Raw genomic sequence first — 21,463 nt, forward strand, 5'->3', positions numbered from 1 at the left:
TGAGAGGACCCCTACCTCACTCACTCCCTCACTGACCGAGCTGGCTAGTGTATTTCTATAGTTAAGGTTACTAGAACCACTGTGATGAGAAACAAACCAAAATCTATGAGATCTTACTTTTGTGTGCTTGTCCTCACACCATCACTCAACTGAGCAGAGGAAGGTACCTCTAGAGACCTTACTCTGCTCAGGTGAGTGATGTGATGAGGCAAGGGACCACTCAAACAATTAGGACAAAAACTTTCCTGCTGGCTCATTCTCTGCGCACTGACCAACTAGAGGGAGGGATCCTGCAGGGAAAGAATAGTATGGTAACGTGATCCTTGTATCATGTATACACATGAGGGGACAGAAGCCTTCATTGGCTGCCTTGTCGATAACTAGAGTGTGTCCCTTTGCAGTCTTAATGTTCTCTTAATTGTGGTTTTTGCATGTAATATAGCAATTTTCTTCTGTTTGTACACAAATGAAGCTCATCACTATGCTCAGAAGCCTTCCCATGATATGGTGCTATATTCCACTCACTAGCTATCTTTTGGATGCAATACAGTTTTGCTCAGCTACTTCATCCTTTCCACATCAAAGTACCTCCTCTACTTAATGGTTGCAATCAGGCTGAGCCTAGTTTAGGCAACCCTGAAGCTGGAACATTGGACATCAGATCTCCTGGGCTCTGCATACTCATTCCCACCCCAATATAATGTACTGGACTGATAACACCCCTATTGAATTTGAAGAGCTAAAACAGCTGTGCACACTGCTTAGGAATATACTGGGTAAAGTGGCAGGTGAGTTTTCAGCATGCACAATCTTGCTTCATCTAGAAGGAATGTAGTTGGTCGTGTTTCATTTTTACTTCCCAGTACTAAATAAGGGAGTTCCTTCTAGCATGAAATATACTTGTGCAATGCCAGGCACATGTTCCTGTATTTGGCACAGTTGGGCAATATAAGCCTTCACAGGCAGAACGTTTACAGAATTATTGTATTTTAACGGATTGCTCCCAGCTCATTTAAATGGAACCTCTTTCCTTCTAGGCTCAGTTCCCTAAACCACACCTGGGAACTCCAAAATTCGAGGAAGCAAAGCTCTCAGAGTGTGCCCTTGCCACTGCTGTATTCAGAACCTAAAGGACTCCAGTAGCCAAAAGCCTTGTCTGTCAGAGCTGTAGAACTAGGGAATGGGGTTACATTGAGCTGGTGTCCTTAGTAACTGGGAAGTATTTATTTGTGGCAAAGCCACTTAGAAATAAAAGCAGTTACTAGGGATTCCCCGAGCCAAAGAACTGGGATGAAACTGGAAAATTGCAGATCTGGGAGATGAAAGTAAAACTGGCCTTTGGAGAATCTTGGTCTTTCAAAAGCTCCTGCAGTGTTCTCTGTATAATGCTGATTAGGAATGATCTGTGATGCTTAATTAGTGGAAAAATGACCAAACTGGAACTTAGCCCACCTGTTCTGCTTGCTGTGCTCAGGAGACTGAGGAGCTCATACTCAAATTAAATATTAAAGGAAATTACAAATTGGAGCTGCCTTGGCACATGTCACTATTTTCCCCCTTCATGGTGAAGTTGTGCAACATGTGGCAAGATCAACCTGTAGACTAGAGACATGCCTCTGCAGTAATATGCATGTACAACAGGATGAGTTAAGGGCACTTTGGCAGCCCTGGCTCCTAATTTCCTTGCTGATGTTGATTTGCCTTGACCTGAAGTGAGCATTCCAGAGATTATGTAATAAAGATGTGCTCTCCCTCCCCTTTCTCTAGACACCAGTTTGGAATGTGCCCAGACAAGTATGTTGTTTGGGGCATTTCTTACCAGTGTCAATCAGCAGCTGGTTTTCTCAGCTGAAGAGCTGCTGCTGTGATTGAACTAAGTTTTGTGTTTTTTGTTTTTGGTTTTTTGTTTTTTGTAAGAATCTAATTTTAATCCAGGAAAGCAAAGACTCCCTTATTTGAGACTTTGTTCTAGATACTCGCCCTCTAATGCCATGTATGCGAAAAGGTACATCACAGTGAATGACTGAATGGTGGGGCTGCATTAGTGCACAGGGTGGTGGATCACTGGCTGTGTATAATGCAGGTTCCTGATGAGGTTGAGGTAGGGAGTGAATGAATGAATGAGCAGAACTGTGAACCCTTGAACTGGACTTTAGTGATAACTGATCCTTACCTGTTCTGGTAGGACTAGATGCTACTACAATTGCATACTTCATCTTTTGGTTTTAAGGGAAGAGGTGGATGTTATCCCCAACCCCCACAGGAGGAAATGCTATTTTTAAAGCATCTCCCGAGTGGTCCATGTTTTGCCTCTGCTGTTGCCAGCTGTGATCACTCATGCTCTGCTAATGCAATGCTGCTGAGTTATGTAACACGCCAGTGCCCTCTGGGGAAAATCCATTCTGCACATATCTGCAGAATAGTAAATGCAGGGATAATAAAAAGAGGACAGTCCTACCCTGCAGCGGTTTTCTTAAAACTCTAGCTGCCTGTTCAGATTCCCCCCCTTCCCTATTCATGGATGGAGCCAGCAATTAGTCTTCACCAAATGTTTCCTTTAGTGACCCAGCTGCAGTGGAAGTGGTTACCACTCATATAACTAAATTGAATGTGCCATCGTGGCCATGCTTTGCTTATCCCCAGTAGCTGAACTGAGTGCTGGCCCTATGTTCATTGTAGACTTGGCGCATTATTTTGCATGATGGGGAAGTATTTCTTTGGTTCCTTCACTGTGCATTAGTGTTCTTACATGCATGCCTTTTTAAACAGCATTCACACCTTCAAATCCACAATAGGTCCCTTATACTAAAGCTCAGCAACAATGAAACCTTCCCAACTCTTAAGTCTGAAACTGCCTGAGAAGCTCTAAATGAACTTAAATCAGTGCCTGAGGTTGGCATTAATGCCCCCGCAATTGAGCATTTAACCACAAGTCAGTTCCCACAGCAAGTGTAACTTTGACCCTTGTGAACCGTGTATCTTGAATTGCTGTATGTGCCATTCAGAACAGGCCTCTCATTTCTGTTTGAAGAGTTAAATGGCAATTACAGTTCTCCCCACTGTATTTTCCAGCAAATACATCCGATGGAGTGAGCTGTAGCTCACGAAAGCTTATGCGCAAATAAATTTGTTAGTGCCACGAGTCCTCCTTTTCTTTCTGTGAATACAGACTAACACGGCTGCTACTCTGAAAACAGTTCAGACTGTAATTTAACTAAAGTTCACATCCTAGCTTAGACAGCACGCAATGCTGCCAGCCAGAGCTTGCCCACGCTGGCCCCTTCTGGCTTCTCAAGGTCCAAGGGGGCTTGTGTCTCTACACTGATGCTACAGATATTGCAGATCTGCCACTCAGCAGATTTTATATTTAACCAATATTTAGGGGTTCTTGGGGGAAAGTGTTCCTGCTGTTCTGCTGCTGAAGCCAGCTGGAGACCATGAAGGTGACCTTCCTACTGGATTTACCAGCCTGGCTGAGTACCCCAGAGCTGTCTGTCCTGCATGTTACTCAGACTGTCCTAGTTGTTGCTCCTGACTCCACACACACTGAGACTTTCTCTGTAAGAGTAAAAAGAAGAGGAGGACTTGTGGCACCTTAGAGACTAAAATTTATTTGAGCATAAGCTTTCGTGAGCTACAGCTCACTTCATCGGCTGCATGCAGTGGAAAATACAGTGGGGAGATTTATATACATAGAACATGAAACAATGGGTGTTACCGTACACACTGTAAAGAGAGTGATCACTTAAGGTGAGCTATTACCAGCAGGAGGGAGGCAGGGGTGAAACCTTTTGTAGTGATAATCAAGGTAGGCTATTTCCAGCAGTTGACAAGAATGTCTGAGGAACGGTGGAGGGGGAATAAACATGGGGAAATAGTTTTACTTTGTGTAATGACCCATCCATTCCCAGTCTCTATTCAAGCCTAAGTTAATTGTATCCAGTTTGCTACAAGTCATCCTTTTCTTTTTGCAAATACAGACTAACACAGCTGCTACTCTGAAACCTGTCTGTAAGAGTAGAAGGCATTCCCTGCAATTTTTATATGCATATTTCACTGAAATGAAAGGAATTTTTTTCTCCTCCTCATTTGAGTAGACACAAGGGATAAGGCTTTCACAGGACCCCAGCTTCTGGAGGGTCCTGTCACTGTTACCTAAGGCCTTATGCACAATCTATACAATCTTTCCCTTTCTAGGTATGTGATACAGAAGTCATTCTAGTACAACCAGAAACTGAGCTGTTTGATCCGGGTGGGTGACCTCAGGTTAATCCCTTGATTCCTGTAGGTGTTTAGCATGGTTACTGCACTTGCATTACACATTAGCAGGTACTTAACCTCTTCATGCCTTAAGGGGGAGGCTGATTGTAAGCATGAAAGTGGTTGGATAATATTACTTGTAAGTAACTGTCAGCATTAATGCACATTCCATCTTGTGGGTGTGATTCTGCCACGTTCCTTGGTGCAGAGCAACACTAAAGGGGCAGAAGTAGCCTAGGCATAGTAGCCTTGTGGCTAGAGACATATAGGATTTCCTTCCTTGTTCACTCTGCAGTTATCCTGTTCTGTATTTTGGTGAAAGAATGTACTGCTTGATCACAGACAGTGGTATCAGTTCCCCCTTTTCCCAGTTGTGCACTGCATTCTAGTGTTGTGACCACTGTGGAATATGTACACGGCAGACTTCCCTCTCCCTGTATTAACTGTGGCAGCAAACCACCCCTTATGGTTACAGGTTAGGCAAGTTATTTATATTTGGACATCAATATAGTATTGGATGTAGTTAAATATTTATACAGCCAGGAACCTAGGGCACTCTGGCAGGGATGAGTTGCCTAGAGACATTACTCTGATCAAGTGAGTGATGGTGTGGGGAAGAGCACACACAAGTAAGATCTCATAGATTTTGGTTTGTTTCTTATCACAGTGGTTCTAGTAACCTTAACTATAGAAATAAGCAGATCATAAGAGGAGTAAAGGCAAGATCTTTCCTGTGCTGTTCTGATAGTTGAGGCTTTGGTCCCCCTAGAGTGATCTTGCATAACTTACTTTTCAAAAGCTATAAACATCCTGATTAATGCTCTCCCAAAACTGCTGCAAGAGCTGCTCTTCTTTGAGAATGGAAAGTGTTATTTTAGAACAGTTGAACTGTGGTCGGAGGGCTGTATAGAGCTGTTAGCACTGGGTATTCCACAACTACCACATGTCCAGAAAGTTTAAGGTTGCCAGGTAGTGCCTTGAGCCCTTCCAGAAGGGGGTAGTGGCTAAACTTAAACCTCTGAAAACAGGAAATATAGAGCTAAAAAAAAAAAACACCTATACAATTTTAATCTTGCCCTCTTTGAGTGATGCTGTAATATTCCCGTAACACACATGTTGGTGTCCAGCCCCTGCAGCTAGTGTAGAACACTCAGCGAATAGGCCACATGAGCAGCATGGGACTAAGTCTAACACTTTCCCTTTGCTACAGCAAAAACTTGTTTAGCTGACATGTACTGAACAAGAGCTGCCTACACCCCACACACTGTGCCTGCAGCACAGAAACCACCACATTTTACAAGCCCTTCGCCCTTACGGACTGCATTCCATCCAACGTTATGCTTTCACTTACCTGTCATTAAACCCATAGTTCGCTCCTATTCCCCCTCACTGCTGACAATCCCTGTGCAGCACTGAAATGAGGCATATTGCATCCCTCAAGATATGCATACACCTCTGTCCTTGGATCACACACAGGGTGAGGAGGGAGTGGATCTCAGACTCCCTAGATCACCCCATCACAATCACAGCTTTGTCAAGCTGCTGTAGCTAATCCCTCCACCATTCAATAGGGCTATATCTATCACAGTGAATGCAACAGAAGTGCATGCAGATAACTCCCAGTGGCTGTTGCCAACTTCAGAGGGGCAGAGTTAAGGTTGCAGTGCTGTGTATCTTAACTGTTTATCCTGGTTTTCAGAGGTCTTTGTGTAGCCCCTCTCCACATTAGGAAAGGTCATGAGGTAACCTGAACCCTGGGTTAAACTCTTGGTCATTTAATTGTTCTTTTAAAAAAAAGTTTCTCAGCACCCAGCTCTTCTCCCTGCACTGCCTCAAGCTCCTCTGCTATTATTAGCTTGGCCACAGAATGCACTGGCTGGGTGTTGGTTCTTTCACTGCCTCTATCATCTGCCGTGTCTGCCTGTCCAGCACAGCCTGCTCAGTCCTCCTCAGCTCTCCTCCCGATGGAGAGGCAGGCATCAGCATGGGACCCACCTGTTAAGGAGCGGGAGAGGAAGCAGGAATTGTGCTGGGAATAGCATGGAGTTAAGGGGGACATCTTTTGAAGGGAAGGACAGAATTGGAGGAGGGCCATAAAGGAGGCTTGGTCTAGTAGTTAGGAGCTGGGACATGGGAGACCTGGATTCAATTCCCTGCTCTGCAACAGACTTCCTGCTTGACCATAGACCACATCTAGTCTCTGGCTTTCAGTTCTCCATCTGTAAAACTGAGAACAACAACAACACTGGCCTGAGGAGTATTGAGGATAAATATGATAATGACTGTGAGGTGTTACAGTGATAGGGGCCATGCAAGTACCTATAATTGGAGCTTTTAAGGGTGGTCTGCTGGAGCCCCCCACATAGTTCTGACCCTATCTCCTTTCCAGCCCACTCTTGCTTGCATGGTTCCAGCACCCAGGATGACTGGGCCCAGGGCCTCCCAATTGGGTATCCTAACTAACTACTGGACTGCAGTTATTCCCTCTCTCTGGCTCACTCACTGTTATAGTCCAGAGACAGTCATTCCCATTCTCTCTCTCTCTCTCTCTCTCTCTCTCTCGTCCAGGGCACCCACATGGGAGGTGGGAAACCATGGGCCCAGTCCCCCTGCTCTAACCACTCATTATCTACCTAAAGTGCAATAGCTTCTACAGGAGAGATTGGGGGAGCCCCACATCAGAATATCCCATAGCTCAAGGACTAGAGAACTCTCCTGAGGGGTGGGAGACTCTTATTCTTTCTGAAGTGAGCCTGACTCTGACCACCATCTCCTCATCCAGCCGGATTTCAAAGGGGACCTAATCTGGTAGATGGCCTCTGAGTATCTGACTTAGGCAGTTGAATGCCTGTTGTCTTGTAATTCATGCATCACTCTGTGGCTTAGGCTGGAGATAGACGTCCAGTCACCTAGGGGGAGGCAGCAGTGCATGTGCTCAGAGGCAGAAACACAGGTGCTTAGGGAAATTTTACTTGGAAAAAGTTAGGTACTGAGTGAGTTTAGGCAACTACAGGATCATTGTTTCATCCTCCTTAATCAGTGCCGGCACTCTCCTTTAATAATGCTGCAGGTGTAAGAGTAGCCACAGATCCAGCAATCATTCTCACAGCTGCACAGAATATGTAATTAATCTTTCAGAAAGTAGTTAGAGGCCCTTCTAAATTAGCTGAATTACTCAGGACACATTGCACACAATATTAAACCCCCTTGACAGGCAGATAGTAGCACAATGCCCACTGATCATTCACAGACTTCTGCCAGGGCAAGGTTCACACTTACAACATGCATGGATGTCTCAGGTTCATTGTCAACAGCAGGTCCCCTTGAGCCACAGTCATTGTAACAGCAAGCTGCATGGCCCCTATCACTGTAACACCTCATAGTCATTAACATATTTATCCTCAATACTCCTCAGGCCAGTGTTGTTGTTTTTCTCAGTTTTACAGATGGAGAACTGAAAGCTAGAGACTAGATGTGGTCTATGGTCATGACCCCCAAACTTGGACCACTGAGGCTATCTGCACCCTTCTGAGGTGCAGCAAATTTCAAGGCAAGCCACATAAATCTGTGGATTTTACAGCTTTGAGAGTCTACTTTTAAACAAGTGTTCAGCCATAGCAGTAGCAGAGCTAGCATCCCAATCTAATCAGGAGGGCTCCTATTGGTGCTCTGGTGTAGCTTCTAGCCTTTGACTAGCACAGCAGTGAGAGGGGCTAGGTGAGGGAATGAGCCAGTGGAGGAGCTGCTATGGCTGTTAACATAATTACAAATGACTGAAGAGTGGTCTGACTGAAAAGAACACTGTGCAGGTGGGAGCATGTGTGGAATAGCGGGCAGGTAATGATTTGTTGGGATTTCAGTGCCCAACAAAGGTGGTCTGTCACTGAAACTGACTTATTCTAGCAGACTAGACCACTCCTTACACTACCTCATCTTTCAGCCGCTAACTCTCATCTTAATTCTGAGAAAGGAGTGGAGAAGTTCACTTTTCCCCTGGAGTACGTCCGTTGAGGGTCTTGACCATTTTCTGGGGTCTTGTTGCCTGTTCACCAATCGCATTAGGATGAAGTGAGGTGACTATTTTTCTCCTGCCTCACAACATGCCATCCATGGACACCCATTGATCATTTCTATGCAGAGTTGCTCAGAGACACCTTTAATCTCCTCTCTGATTTGCTGCTCCTTAGTCCCGCTGTCTTGTGCCAAGTGTGGACTAGGATACCATTTCTATGGGTCTATCCATGGAGAACTCCTGCAACACTTCTCTTGTGTCTAGCTTCATATGCTTTTTTTTGCTCCCAGTTTGCAACTCTTGGCATAGAAATCTGGTGGCTATACACTGACCAGCATCTCTCAGCCAGAAATTCACCTGCTCTCTCGACCTTACTGTAGTCCTTTCCATAAGATCAGTAGCCCCCATCTGTTCTCTAATTATAGCAGTCACAGCTGAGCCCCATTCTTTTTAGAGGCTAATTGTAGCTGCGTGGATCTAGTTTCAGAGGCACTCTCAAGAGAGTTGGTAAAGAAAGTAAGGCCTAAGAGGTAGTTGCTAATTACCATGTATTCTAACAGCTGTGTTCTGCTCAGGATTTCCTTCAGCTAATTGAGAGTTCCAGTGGGCCTCTGTCTTCATGAGCACAGTTTACTGAACTAGGTGCTGAAACAGACTAACCCAAACACACACCACCATTGGGGAAACACCTCTTGAGGGCCAGATGCATGGGAAGGGAGGAGGAGGAATCTCACACACAAGCTTCTTGCTTTAAAACAAAAGGTCTGTTCTCATCTATCATCCCCTCATGTTCAAAACTAAATTGCTAAGGTCTTGATCCCTCTGCAGTGACAAGCACAATCTTCGGGTGTCCTGTGGTACCCTTGCATACTCTGCAGCTCTCCAGCTGCAACAGAAATGAGGACACTTAGCAGTGACTGGCATTCTAGTAGCGGAGATCTCTGGACACTTCCAGTCTTTTAATAAAAGTGGCTTGCTAGTCATCAACCACTAACTGAGTTGTAGAGGAAGAAAGAGGAGTAGAGGCAAGGATTATATTCCCACTGTCCCTTTAGGAAAGAAGCAGTTTAATGACGGTCTTTGAGGACAGGAGACTGGTACATCTACACTACAGTGACACAGCTGCAGCTTCACCGCTGTAGTATGCTCACTTATTACAGCAACAGAAGGGGTTTTTCTGTCACCATAGTATTTCCACCCCTTGAGAAGCTGTAGCTAGGTAGATGGAAGAATTCCTCTGTTGACCTACAGCTGTCTATGTTGGTGCTTAAGCTTGCTTAACTATGTATCTCAGGGTGAATTTTTCACCCCTGTCAGCAATGTAGCTAAACCCGTAGACCAGGCTTCTGAAAGCAAACAAACTAGTACTATCTCCAGAGCTGAAGGTCCAGCCACAATGCAAGGTAAAATGGAACTGGTTTCCCCTATAATGCTGTCTCACCAGCTTCTTGACCTTCAGGGAGCACCCTTTCAGAGGGATTGGGGGTTGTGGCCAGAGAACGGGAGACTGCTGGTTTTTCCTTACTCCTCCCATCTACTCTCCATTCCCTCAGGAGAGATCTTTAGAATTTTTACAGTTGGGTGAGGGGTTATAATCGGCCAGTCAAAGCAGGATTAGCAAACAGCATCTTCCAAAATCAGGATTACAAACACCTAGGTAAGGAAGCAAGCAACCAACCCCAAACTCTTACCCCTTTAAGAGCCAAATAAATTCCTCCTCAGCTCACTTCAAAGTTCCAGAAAAAAGGTGACCTACCTCAGACTAAAGCAAAATAGTCCCATGTGTCTTCGTTCAGTATGGCCCTAAGAACACACAGCCCCTGCTTTGCCCTCAGCTCTCTGCTAGAGCTGCTCATTCACTCACTTACTGCTCTCTTCCTCTTTCCTAAGGAATTCAATAATTCCCCACAGCTGGTCCCACTGCCCTTCCACCCTCAGGGTGGGGGCCTATACAAGCTATCACAGTGGTGAATTCATTGTTGAGCTGTTGGCTATGGTCCAGTCCTATCTGGTATTAAAACATAACAAAGGAAGGCCATTAATTTTAAATTAATTAACTTAAACAGCCTTAGTATATTTGAACAAAGTCACACAAATAACCTGCAGGCCGGTGAAGAGCAGTCTTCTGTTTTGTCTTTCATTTGTGAGTTCAGTTTTAAAGTGCTAGATTGACATTCTTGGAGAAAAAAAATTCTCTATCCTCAGAACAGACCAAGATCCAGATTGCTAAACCAAAAGATCTCAACCCTGATCTGGAGGGACCTTTTGAGGGGTGAAAGGTTGGCTCATCCCATCTCTTCCCTGATCAACATGACTACAATTAATGCCACAGGTTGCTTTTGTGGTTGGATGCTTGTCTCCTGGAAACTGGTCTGAGAAAACCATACTCACATCACACAGGTCCCAGACATCCACTAGCCAATAAGGACTCTTGCTCACTACCAACTTGAACTGGATTCATTAGCCTTTAGCCATTGTTAAACTTCACCAACCCCCTTCATGTGCTTGGGCCAGGGGATGGCTTTTTGGAAATTCCATAAAGGATCACAGAAATATAGGGCTGGAAGGGAGCTCATGAGGTCATCAAGGCCATCCTTCTGTGGGGGATGCAGGATAAAGTAAACCTGGACCAGCAGTGACAGGTGTTTATCCAGCCTGTTCTTAAGAACCTCCAATGACGGGGATTCCATAGCCTCCCACAGAAGCCTGTTCCAGAGCTTAACTGCCCTAATAGTTCTAACGACCCAATACATAGTTGAAGACTTATCAGGTCCCTCTTCAGTCTTCTTTTCTGAAGACTAAATGTGCCCAGTTTTTGTTTTTTTTTTAAAAAACCCTTCCTCATAGGTCAGGTTTTCTAAATCTTTTATCATCATTATTATAACTCTCCTTTGGGCTTTCTCCAGTTTATTCACATCTTTCCTAAAATGTGGTGCCCAGAATTGGACACAGTGCTCCAACTGAGGCCCCACCACAGCTGAGTAGAGCAGGACACCTCCAATGTCTTACATACAACATTCCTGTTAATATACCCTAGCAAGATATTAGCCTTTTTCACAACTTCACATTGTAGACTCAGAATTTGTGATCCATTGTAACCCCCAGATCCTTTTCAGCAGTACTACCCTTAGCCAGTTATTCCCCATTTTGTAGTTGGGCATTTGATTTTTCCTTCCTAAGTGGGGATTTTTGCACTTATCTTTACTGAATTTCATTTTGTTAATTTGTTGATTCCTCCAAAGTGCTTGCAGCCCCTCCCATCTTGGTGTCATCTGCAGATTTTAGAAGCATCCTCTCCACTCTATTATTCAAGTTAGTAATGAAAATACTGAATAGTACCAGACTCAGGCCAGAGCCTTGAAGGACCCATTAGATACACCTTACCAGTTTGACAACAAGCCCTTGATAACTACTCTTTGAGTACGGCCTTTCAACCAGTTGTGCACCCACCTTCTAGTAATTTCCTTTAGACCATATTTCCCTAGGTTGCTTCTGAGAATGCCATGTGGGACTGTGTCAGAAGCTTTACTAAAATCATGCTATATTACATCTACTGCTTCTGCCCTCTTCCCTCATCCAGTAACCCTATCAGAGAAGGAAATTAGGTTGCTTTGTTTCTGTATACACTTAAGCAGCATGATGTAGAACCTAGCAAACTAAGATAGTGATTAACTCCTTTCCCCACCTCTTCCGTGCCCTTTTGTCCCATGCAGGAGAGATAATGTGATTAATGTGACAAGCTGCAGGTTAATCTCTGCCTCCCCCACATTAGTAAGAACACTCTGCTACCAAAAATAACCGACTCATGGCCTTTGCAGGACTGCCCCCATGCCATCTCCCACTATTTCAGTGTGACCTGTGCCATGGGTGCCCTCCTGTGCTGGGCACTGTGGACAAGAACTCCCAACTGCATGCACCAGGTCTCGGTGTAGTAATTGATATGCTGTTGATGCCCTCGTGAACATTTTTAGCGAATTAAGACTGTAAGTGTCATCAGTGGAGGGATTAAAAACTCTTGCACCTACCCCCTCAAAACAGTGTGCATCAATTCAGCTCTCCTTTTGTCAAAAGTTATGTTGGGAAACTTTGAACTTGGTGAAATCTCTCGAGTGCTTTAAATGCGGGATCTCTTCTGGAGATGCTCTGGTTCCAGTGAAACTCAAACAGAAGAGTCATACGATCCTGCTTATGAGGCTGCAGCGTAAGAGAAACATTCTGGAAAATTTTCTTGTGTAACTTCCTTTAAGAAACATGCTCCTGATGTTCCAGGTGCCTTTGCCCATGGCAGAATGCTGTGTCTTTGTAGTGAAAGTTTATCTGGTCAATCCACGTGCACACTATTCTGATTAGCATCTCTCATCTGTACTCTCCTAGAAAGCATAGTTAATAAATACATTCCCATTTCACTGCTTTAAGCCAAGGTGGATAAAAATAGATTAAATTGATTTATTTAAATATATGTATTTTAAAAAAAAATCAACCTATTAACATTTGACAACCTACGTTAAGGCCTAAATTTACTCTAATCTATTATAATAAAAAAATTCAAGCTGTACATGTTTTCTGCCAAAATTTTAAAGAAAGTCAGCACTGAATTGCTGGAAGGTCACTGGCAAAGTAGCTGGAACCAGAGTTTGTTGAAGTGCTAAACTGGTTGTTGTCAGTAGTGACCTCTTCGACAGCTATAGACAATATTTTCTTCATTTCAGTTTATTCAACCAAGTTAGTTCAATGACTAGTTCTTTCAAAGTTAAGAAACCAATTGGGAATTGAAAAAGCAGAAAGGTTTTTTTTCCTCTTCCAATCAAAGACTAAAAACTAGGTGTGAGAGCATAAGATCTACTAGTTCTAAAATCCTGAAAGACATGATGACCAGAAACAATCACTTCAGTTCACAAACTACATATAATACTTCCTTTGTTTAATAAATCAGTTGGTTTTAAATGCAAAATATGTTTTGATAACCCCCCCCCCGTCTTAAGCACATTTGAGGTAGTTTTATTTAATTTAAAAAAAAAATTTCTGCACATTTATTAAATTCCAGTTCCCATCCAAATAGAGCTTGACACTAATCACAAGTTTAAAAAATATTTAGTAAATAAGTATCATTCAGAATTTTAACATAATAAAAAAAGTGAAAATTAAGAATCTGAATAAATTACAGGTTTCAGAGTAGCAGCCGTGTTAATCTGTATTCGCAAAAAGAAAAGGAGTACTTGTGGCATCTTAGAGACTAAAATTTATTTGAGCATAAGCTTTCGTGAACTACAGCTCACTTCACATGTATCCGATGAAGTGAGCTGTAGCTCACGAAAGCTTATGCTTGAATAAATTATGTTAAACTATATGACTGCTTAAATAAATGTGTCTAGATACAATGTGTTGTCCTGGTAAGCAAAAAGAAATAAAAATTTAGTGTAAAGACTATATTTAGTTGCAAGTCAACATGTTTTAATGGTTACCAATCAGTGAGAATCAGTTTTTCTTTAGGAAGATAATCTTGTTTTGCATTTGTATTTTTTAGTTTAAATTGATTTAAGCCAAGGCTTCCTGCTTGCCAATTTAAATCATGATTAAAGCTGAGTGATTTAAATTGGTTTGATTTTAAATCAATCCACTCTGCTTCAAGCACCAGGAGAGGAGGTTTCTTCCCTTAAGAAGTTTATTCTTTAACAAGATTTCTTAGTACATAAAGGGATTTCAGTGATTTTCTGGGGCGTAACCAACTTTCCTCAACAGGTTAATTCTGTCACTATTAAGTCAGCAGCACTGTTTTAGTGGGGAACTGATTTCACTCATTGGAGGGGGGAGTAAACTCCCATTTACTTCATTGCCACCATACCCGGAGTTTGTCTTGGAGAAATGTAGCTTGATGGGATTGGCCAAACAAAAGCAAGGCCCTATACTACACATGACATTTCTCCGCTTGTCCGTATAACTTTTGAACACTGCATTGGATCAATTCCAAGATTTCAGAGAGTGGTGCAGAATGAAGGGATGCAAGGAGCTCCTGATACACGCAATGAGCTTGATCTACAATTAGGGTTTGCCAGTTTTGGTTGGATGTATTTCTGGAGATTTCATCACATGACAGTCTTTAATTAAAGATTAATCTTGAGACCCCAGGACAATCCTGGAGGGTTGGCAACCCTACTTACACCAGCAGTAAAGAGTATCAGCCTCCAGTATTACTGGCTGAGCAAAGTGAGATCCTACATTCAACATGATGGCATTTCTCTGTTGGGATGTAACATAACTTTTGAACACCACATCCAGTCAATTTCAGAATGTCAGGGAATGCACTTGGCATTGGGTTAGTGCAGACATCAGCTTGTGGGAGGACTAGACAGGTGTGTGCAATGAACTTGGCCTGCAGAAGTAATAAAGCGTGTGACCTCTAGCAACTAGTTACAAGTTAAACATGGAACGAAGGCATATGAACTTTCTCATGTTGCCAATCTAGCCCCTTCGAAACTTGACTCCCCATTCTGTTCTGTAAGTCGCATGAGTGAGCTAACTAGCAGACCATAGCAATTAGCACACAGAGATGGAAACTAACATCCCTGAGAGTTAACATTCACAGCCAATAAGAAACAGTCTCTGCTCCTCTTGAGTTTCTCAATGTGGGTACAGCAAAGGGGATTTTTTAATTGCCTCCAGCACAACAACTTGAGAAGCCTAAGATGGTTTCTCACTGTTAGTGAATTGAAGACGTTCATATCCGAGTGCGACATCCACACTGTTTCTCCTTTAGTTGGACATGTGTACGCACAGTTGAAAGTGTTTTTAAATGGGCATGCTCATGAGCACATCATATGGAGCCTCAGGAAAATGTGCTTTCATGTCTTAATAGATACTCATCCAGCACACCATGGCAGACCTCTTTTAGGATGTAGCTACATTATTTAAATATAAATGTGGTGTTATCCATGGTTAAGTGACTGATCTCAGTTATCGAACACAGTTTGGGCATGTATAAATAGCATGTTGCCAAGATTTATACATTGATTATATATGTTTTGATTATGTTTTGGAGAAGGAAAACAAAATTCTGAGGTCCAGACCTGCTATAGCCAGTCCTGGATCAGTGACAAGAACATTGCTAGGCTGAAGGATGTGTGAGTTTTAAAGACCAATATTTCAGACTAATCAGGACTGGAAGCAAGTACTTATATACTTAAATCTCTCTACAGTGGTATCTATAGTCAGTTCAACCCATGGCGAGTTACAAGCATCTGATCTCAGAATCCATTCACTCTATTACCATTTTACTTTTCTCTTCCCAGTTGAAATAGTCTGATTCTTTTTTTTAAGCAACTACTGTTTTATGCCATTAGAAGCCATTGCTTTACAGTAGATGAAAGCAAACTGAAATAGCTGATTCCAGTCGGTGTGAAGTCTTAATCTCCAATTCTTACAATCTTTCAGCAACTGGCAGGTAAAAATGGTGCAAGTGAAATGCTGGGAGGTGGGAAAGCAAGGTGAGCAGAATGAGAGGATTTGAAAGATCCGATATCTCTCATTGTGTCAGGGCGAGCCATTTTGCCAGCCAGTGGAGAGGCTTTCAGGACATTACATTTTTCCAGGTACAGCCCCTAGACCAGTGAGTGAAACAATGGCAATATCTGACCTCTGTTTTTTATTTTTTTTTCTAGGCTTATTTACCAGGGACCTACAATCTCCATTACTTACATGCACAGAGGGAAGCAGATGGTATTGAAGATCACCTGACAGGAGGATCTCTGGCAATGGGATCTCTGGTTTGTTTTGGGTTTTTTGGTCATGTGAGATTTCAGAAGAGCAGAATCTTTGCAGCCCATTTGGTTACAAGACTATTGAATGAAATCAAGAAGAGCATGTTTCTCTTCCCCCCACCTCCCCATCCCTTTCCCCCACTGTTTCAGCCTTGTTATTCAACTAGAATGCTACAGGTTCTTCTGGGAAAAACCTGTGTCTTTTTACCAGCACTGATTGGATTTAGAATCTCTGCAAAGCATTCCCTCAACTGCTGACAAGTACCAAGGCTCAAAGTCAGGATGTGCCGGAGTTTGTTTTTTAAAATTCATATTCTTTCTCTAGGGGAGGAAGCTCACTGGGCTTGCTCTGTAGTTGGGAGATTGTAGAAAAAGTAAGGTCTTTGAAGCCCCATGTTGGAAACAGACAGTCATGTGGCTCAGAACCAGATGGCTCCTTAACAGGCAGGTGCTGCCCAGGTTATAAAGCAAGTGACATTAGAGTAGGGTAGCAAAAATAACAAGATGGAAAAGAAATTGATTAAGCAAGATTGGTGCTGTAGTGGAAAGAGCTCCCCACCCAAATAAAAAAAGTCATCTGTGGAATTTGGCAACTGAGAGCCTAATTCTGTAATCGGCCTGTGGAGTGGATGGGACAGATTTTCAGGTGACCAACTGAACTGTAGGGTGAATGTATATGACAAAAGCAGAAAGTAACTGAAAAAAAGATCTGAAGTCACTTGTTCCAAACTTCAGCTGTGAAGGATTTGGCAGTATTGGAGGTAGGGGGCCCTGACAGCAAGTCACTCACTGTATGGTTTCAAGGCTCCTGCAGAAGACTGTTTGCCCTTTGTGTGATAACTGTGGCCTGCAAAGGGCAAAGAGAAGGCTGGTCAGGCTTGTGCACTAAAGTTATGCCTCAGCAGGATGTAAGGGGCAGGGGTAAGGAGGTGGGAATCACAAGCTGACCAGTTAATACTTAGTTTCCTGGCCTGCATTTGGAGCCGCACTGACATTCTGGGGCTGACTCTGTGTGATGGTTTTGGTAGCTCTAGACCTTGCTCGATGTAAAGCACAGCATCCTTCTTACCCTGTGATTTCTTAAACATACTAGAAATGTCTTCCCAAACTGTTACAAACCCCTGCTGGAATACAGGTCTAGGAGGCACAAGTTGTGCTTCCAGACTAAATCTCTCTCACCCAGTTACCTAAGTATTCCACTGTCATTGTGGTAGGATGTGACTGGCTTCACAATTAGAGAAGGGCCCTGCTGACCTGATCATACAGGATCTTTACAGTACCAACATGCCTGCTGTCTGTGCAGCCATTTCAGTCTTATTTCTCTTCACTGACATTTTTGTGCACCCACTTGCTACTTGTCTGTCTATTCAGTATGCTGTACAATCCCATAAAAGTGAATGAGAACGCAATAACTCCATTAGGGCTAGATTAAGGATGGTGTCTAGTTTGTTTGTTTTTTAACCTGTAAGCCTCGACACCTCTGCTGAGGTTGAATGCAGTGACCAGAGAAGATTTGGGTGGCACCTTACCAGGAAGGTTGTGCTGTGCATTAGGGGAATAGCAGAGCAGTAGCAATGAGTTGTAGTTATGTGCTTCCCACCACCTGATTGAACACCTTGTGTTTTGAAGGTTTCACACAGAGAGTAACCAGCACAGCACAAGTCCAGGAATGGGACCCAGTCCCCCTTTCCTGCACCCCCACTGAGATGCTTCTTTGTGCTGTGGAAAGTCACAGCCAGACCTTGAATACTCTCACTTCTTCCCAAGATGGTTATTTGGGGTTAGGATGTTTGGGTTTGGTTATCAACCTCAGAGGACTCTCTGGCTTTGTAACGCCTCAGTTCAGTTAGTCTACATTCAATTCCCAGCTTAGCAAGGGGCTGTTGTAGCGGCATCTAGGATACCTCACCCCTCTGGAGTAACAAAGGGGTGGATTTTCTCACTACTGGAAGCCCCTCATCAGTCACATGGTACATTGAAACATAACACAGGCTTACGTGCTGTTCTGCCCAAGTTGTTTTTCCATCCTCCTTGCTGTTTTCCTGACCCATGTTCTTTAGAAGCACCCCAATACGCCTGCACTCTTGTTCACAATAGAACTTGTCTTCCATGTGACTGTCTACATCAGGCGGCCAGCTGCTTCCTCCAGGCAGAGGCTCTTTCCCCCAAGTCCAAGACTGTATTAACTATACCTGTCTCAGGACGAGAGTCTCAAGCTTGTATTTCAACACTCTTTGGGCACTTAACCCATGCTAGCTATGCATGGATAGGACAACTGACAGTAGAAGCCATGCTCTAATAGCAAGGCTACTCAGTACAGCTTTGCAACTGTTGGCTGCTATAGCTACATCCATGGCTAGACCTGCTAGAGGACAGAAGACCTGCTCTTACTGTGTACGCTCACACATGCCTTCCCTGCCGGAAGGAAGCCCAAGGGGGATGTTATGGCACAGAATGCGACTTCCAGGCAGACTCCTAGGAGAGCTGCTTTGATTTAGGTAGTGCTTGTCTCAGAACTTTCCAATTAAGCTGCTTACCACCTCCGGTGATATTTAAGCCATCACCTCCCAGAGGCTTCCAATTCTGGTACTCCCTCAGAGGCTGTGTGCTCTCTCCAGCACTGCTGTATGTGGTGAGGAGGCAGATTTCAGACAGAGTGCCACTTGCTTCAAGTCCTCACCCATGGAGGAGGTACTAAGGAATCCTTTTTGTTGGAGATCCATGAGTGCTTCCTTCCCCTCTCTGGAAACTTGTGTGAAGACATGACTACTCCCCTACTTAAATGCACTGCTGGCAGAGCATGTGGCTAGCCACCTGGTTAGTGGAAAGTCACCCTCTCAGCCCTGCCATGACTTCAAACCACCTTCAGATCTCACGTTTCCACGTCAGCTTTTGCATTGCAGATGTGTTTTTAAAACAGCTTGATGTTAGCTAGATAGACCGTAGTGCCTTATAGTATTTAGAAAATACTTCTGAGGAAGAGTTCTAGGGCTGCTAGCCTTTGGCCAGTTGGGTCTTTAGTTTCTGTCAGTCTAAATATGCTTCTCTCCTTTAGTTGCCTACCGTTGATGGCTTTGCTGCAGAGTGCTCCAAGTTCACTAGAATAGTGAGGAAGTCATACAGTTTACAGGTAGTGGTGTCTCACCACACCTCACCTCTGAATCCTCGGGCCCTGTCCAGGCTCATCCTAGAGCAACAGCAGCTAAAGAGGGAATTGCTCTCACCTGCAGCTTTTGCAAGGACAAAGCTTTCTGGGAAGGGGCATCTCTTTCCTTGTGCTTGACATCATCCGTCTGCCCAGCTCCTCCACCTTACTGCTGCTGCCTGAAACATCTCACCCATCGTACACATTTTTGGAATTAGGCTTTACAGCTGGAGAAATTACAGCTTCTGGGAAAAGGGAAGCTAAGCGGGAGGCTCAGGACTGCCTGGTCTCTGCAGCTCATATTCCTACAAGAGTGTCTCCTGATTTCTGACTGACCATGCTTGATACTGAACTTTAAAACTGACACTGGAGGGACAACTCTAGCTGTTATGAGGTCTAACCCTAACCAGAGTGGGGTGAGTTGAGGGCTCCTACCAAGGAAGTTCCACTGATATTGAGGTTCGCTCTCATGAGCCAGGTTTTTGGTAGAACAGATGACATGGCCCTGTCCATGTTATAGGATTGTATTAAAATTGTTTACTTCTAAATATCCTGTTTACAGTGGAGGTGAGGGGAACTAGCCACATTTCTGGAGGACTTTGAAATGCGTTAGCTACACCAACCTGCAATGGAGGTCTGCACCTCCAGCATCACACCAACACTGGGTTGGCTGTAATACCACAGCCATATTCCGTAAGGAGAGGGGAGCCGAGATAGGCTCAGTAGGCTGGTTAGAGAAGGGATCAAACTAGCTTCCCCAGTGTTCTCCTGCTGCTGAGTTTAGGGTTCAGAGGGGCTAGTGACAGCTAGACAGTGGTCCCCCTTTAGTCTTCCTTTACTCCTCAGGATCCAGCTCCTTAACATATCAGGAGGCCTCAGAGCCTTTGTGGAGCAATAAGAGACTTTAACAAAAGTTACCATCTTTGTGGAATTCCTCATTTGTGTAAATCTTCTCCATATGCAGTATCTACTCTGGGTTTAAGCCTGCCCAGGGACATGGTGCAGCTGCAAAGAGAACAACCAGCTGCAATGGGGGCAAAAATCCAAACATACTAAGTTTAATTTACAGAGGCCATAATAGTGGGGAACACATTGCTGCTTTGTTTGGTTTCCTCCTATAAACACACTGCCAAAGCATGTTAGGCAAAACCCTTCCCAGGGGCTATTGGTGTTACTGTTGCTTTAGCACTTTGTTTTAAAGCTAGTCTCCCTTTCCCTCTGGAGTTGAGTTGGTGCCCTTCAGAGATTTTTCTCTAGAAGGCTAATCAAGCGCTTACCCCATTCTTCAGCATCCACCCCTACATCATCATCTGTAGCTGGATCTAGACCATGCTGCTCAAATTCCCTTCAAGCTGTGTACTGCACATTGCATTGCAGCCAATCAACTTTCTTGGAGACACTGGTCTTTGTACTGAAGCAATTCAGATTTGAGGCTTGGCTGCAGTACCCTGGAGCTGGACCTTGTATTTTTTCTGATGCTTGGCAACACTAGTTTGTGTGGCTGAACAAAGCAAATTACTTGGCATTCATATTTATCCATTCCTTCCATGTTGCAAGCAATACATCTGCTGCTGGCACCTCTGGCTATAGTTCCTGGAAATCATTGCATAGGCTGTTCTGTTCTCTACACTACAGTGCTAGCTATTTACTAAGTAAATTGGTGCCTGCTTACGTTGTGCTGCCCACTTCCAGCGTGAACATTTGATTGCAGTGTGAAATGACAGTCGTCACTTTCCTGAAACAATCTGTGACAAAGCAGTTACACCATTCTTGTCTAAAAGTATTTTCCACACTTTTTAGAGTCAGAAGGGGAAGGGAGGCAGGGTGGAAAGGATAGTAGGAAGTGGCCTCTTCTAACTGCAACATGACAAATTCCATCTTTCTGCAGTTTGCCATCTCAATGCTTTTAACTCTAAGGTGTGGCTCCCAGGGGGATTTGTGGTTGGATATTTAATGCATCTTCTCTACTGAACTAAGTAGATTGGGAAGGCTTAAACCCAGACTCCAAACTAAAGTTAGTTCATGATACTAGTTGTTAAATCTGTATTTTTCTTTTTTGCACAGAAGCTGGTAATCTAGGACCTATGTGTGAACTTTATATAAATATTTTTTGTACTTGGTTTACTTGGGTTGGTATGAGACGTATTTAAGTTCCTTGAACACTGTGGATACCCTGATGTGTATGAATGGCAGAGGCATTGTAAATTAAGAGACGTTTGTGTGAATAAAACTATTTGATGGGGTTGAAAAGCCATACTCAATTTGAAACGTGAGTTTTGTTTCTTTGTTTTC

The 21,463-nt window shown here is 43.7% G+C and overlaps 1 protein-coding gene across 2 annotated transcripts in view; it reads left to right on the forward strand.

Annotated features, from left to right (window-relative positions):
* Positions 1 to 21,463, forward strand: part of STK35 (serine/threonine kinase 35) — a 34,046-nt gene that overhangs the window by 9,236 nt on the left and 3,347 nt on the right. Inside the window, exon 3 of one of the 2 annotated variants that reach the window (XR_006275336.1) lies at positions 15,928 to 16,032. The gene's annotated coding sequence lies outside the window, so the exon portion shown is untranslated. Of the gene's footprint in view, positions 1 to 15,927; positions 21,440 to 21,463 lie in introns of those variants that run through there. The other variant, XM_038369605.2, reaches the window with a different exon arrangement.

This window comes from Dermochelys coriacea, chromosome 13 (assembly GCF_009764565.3).
Source record: "Dermochelys coriacea isolate rDerCor1 chromosome 13, rDerCor1.pri.v4, whole genome shotgun sequence".
NCBI lineage: Eukaryota > Metazoa > Chordata > Testudines > Dermochelyidae > Dermochelys > Dermochelys coriacea.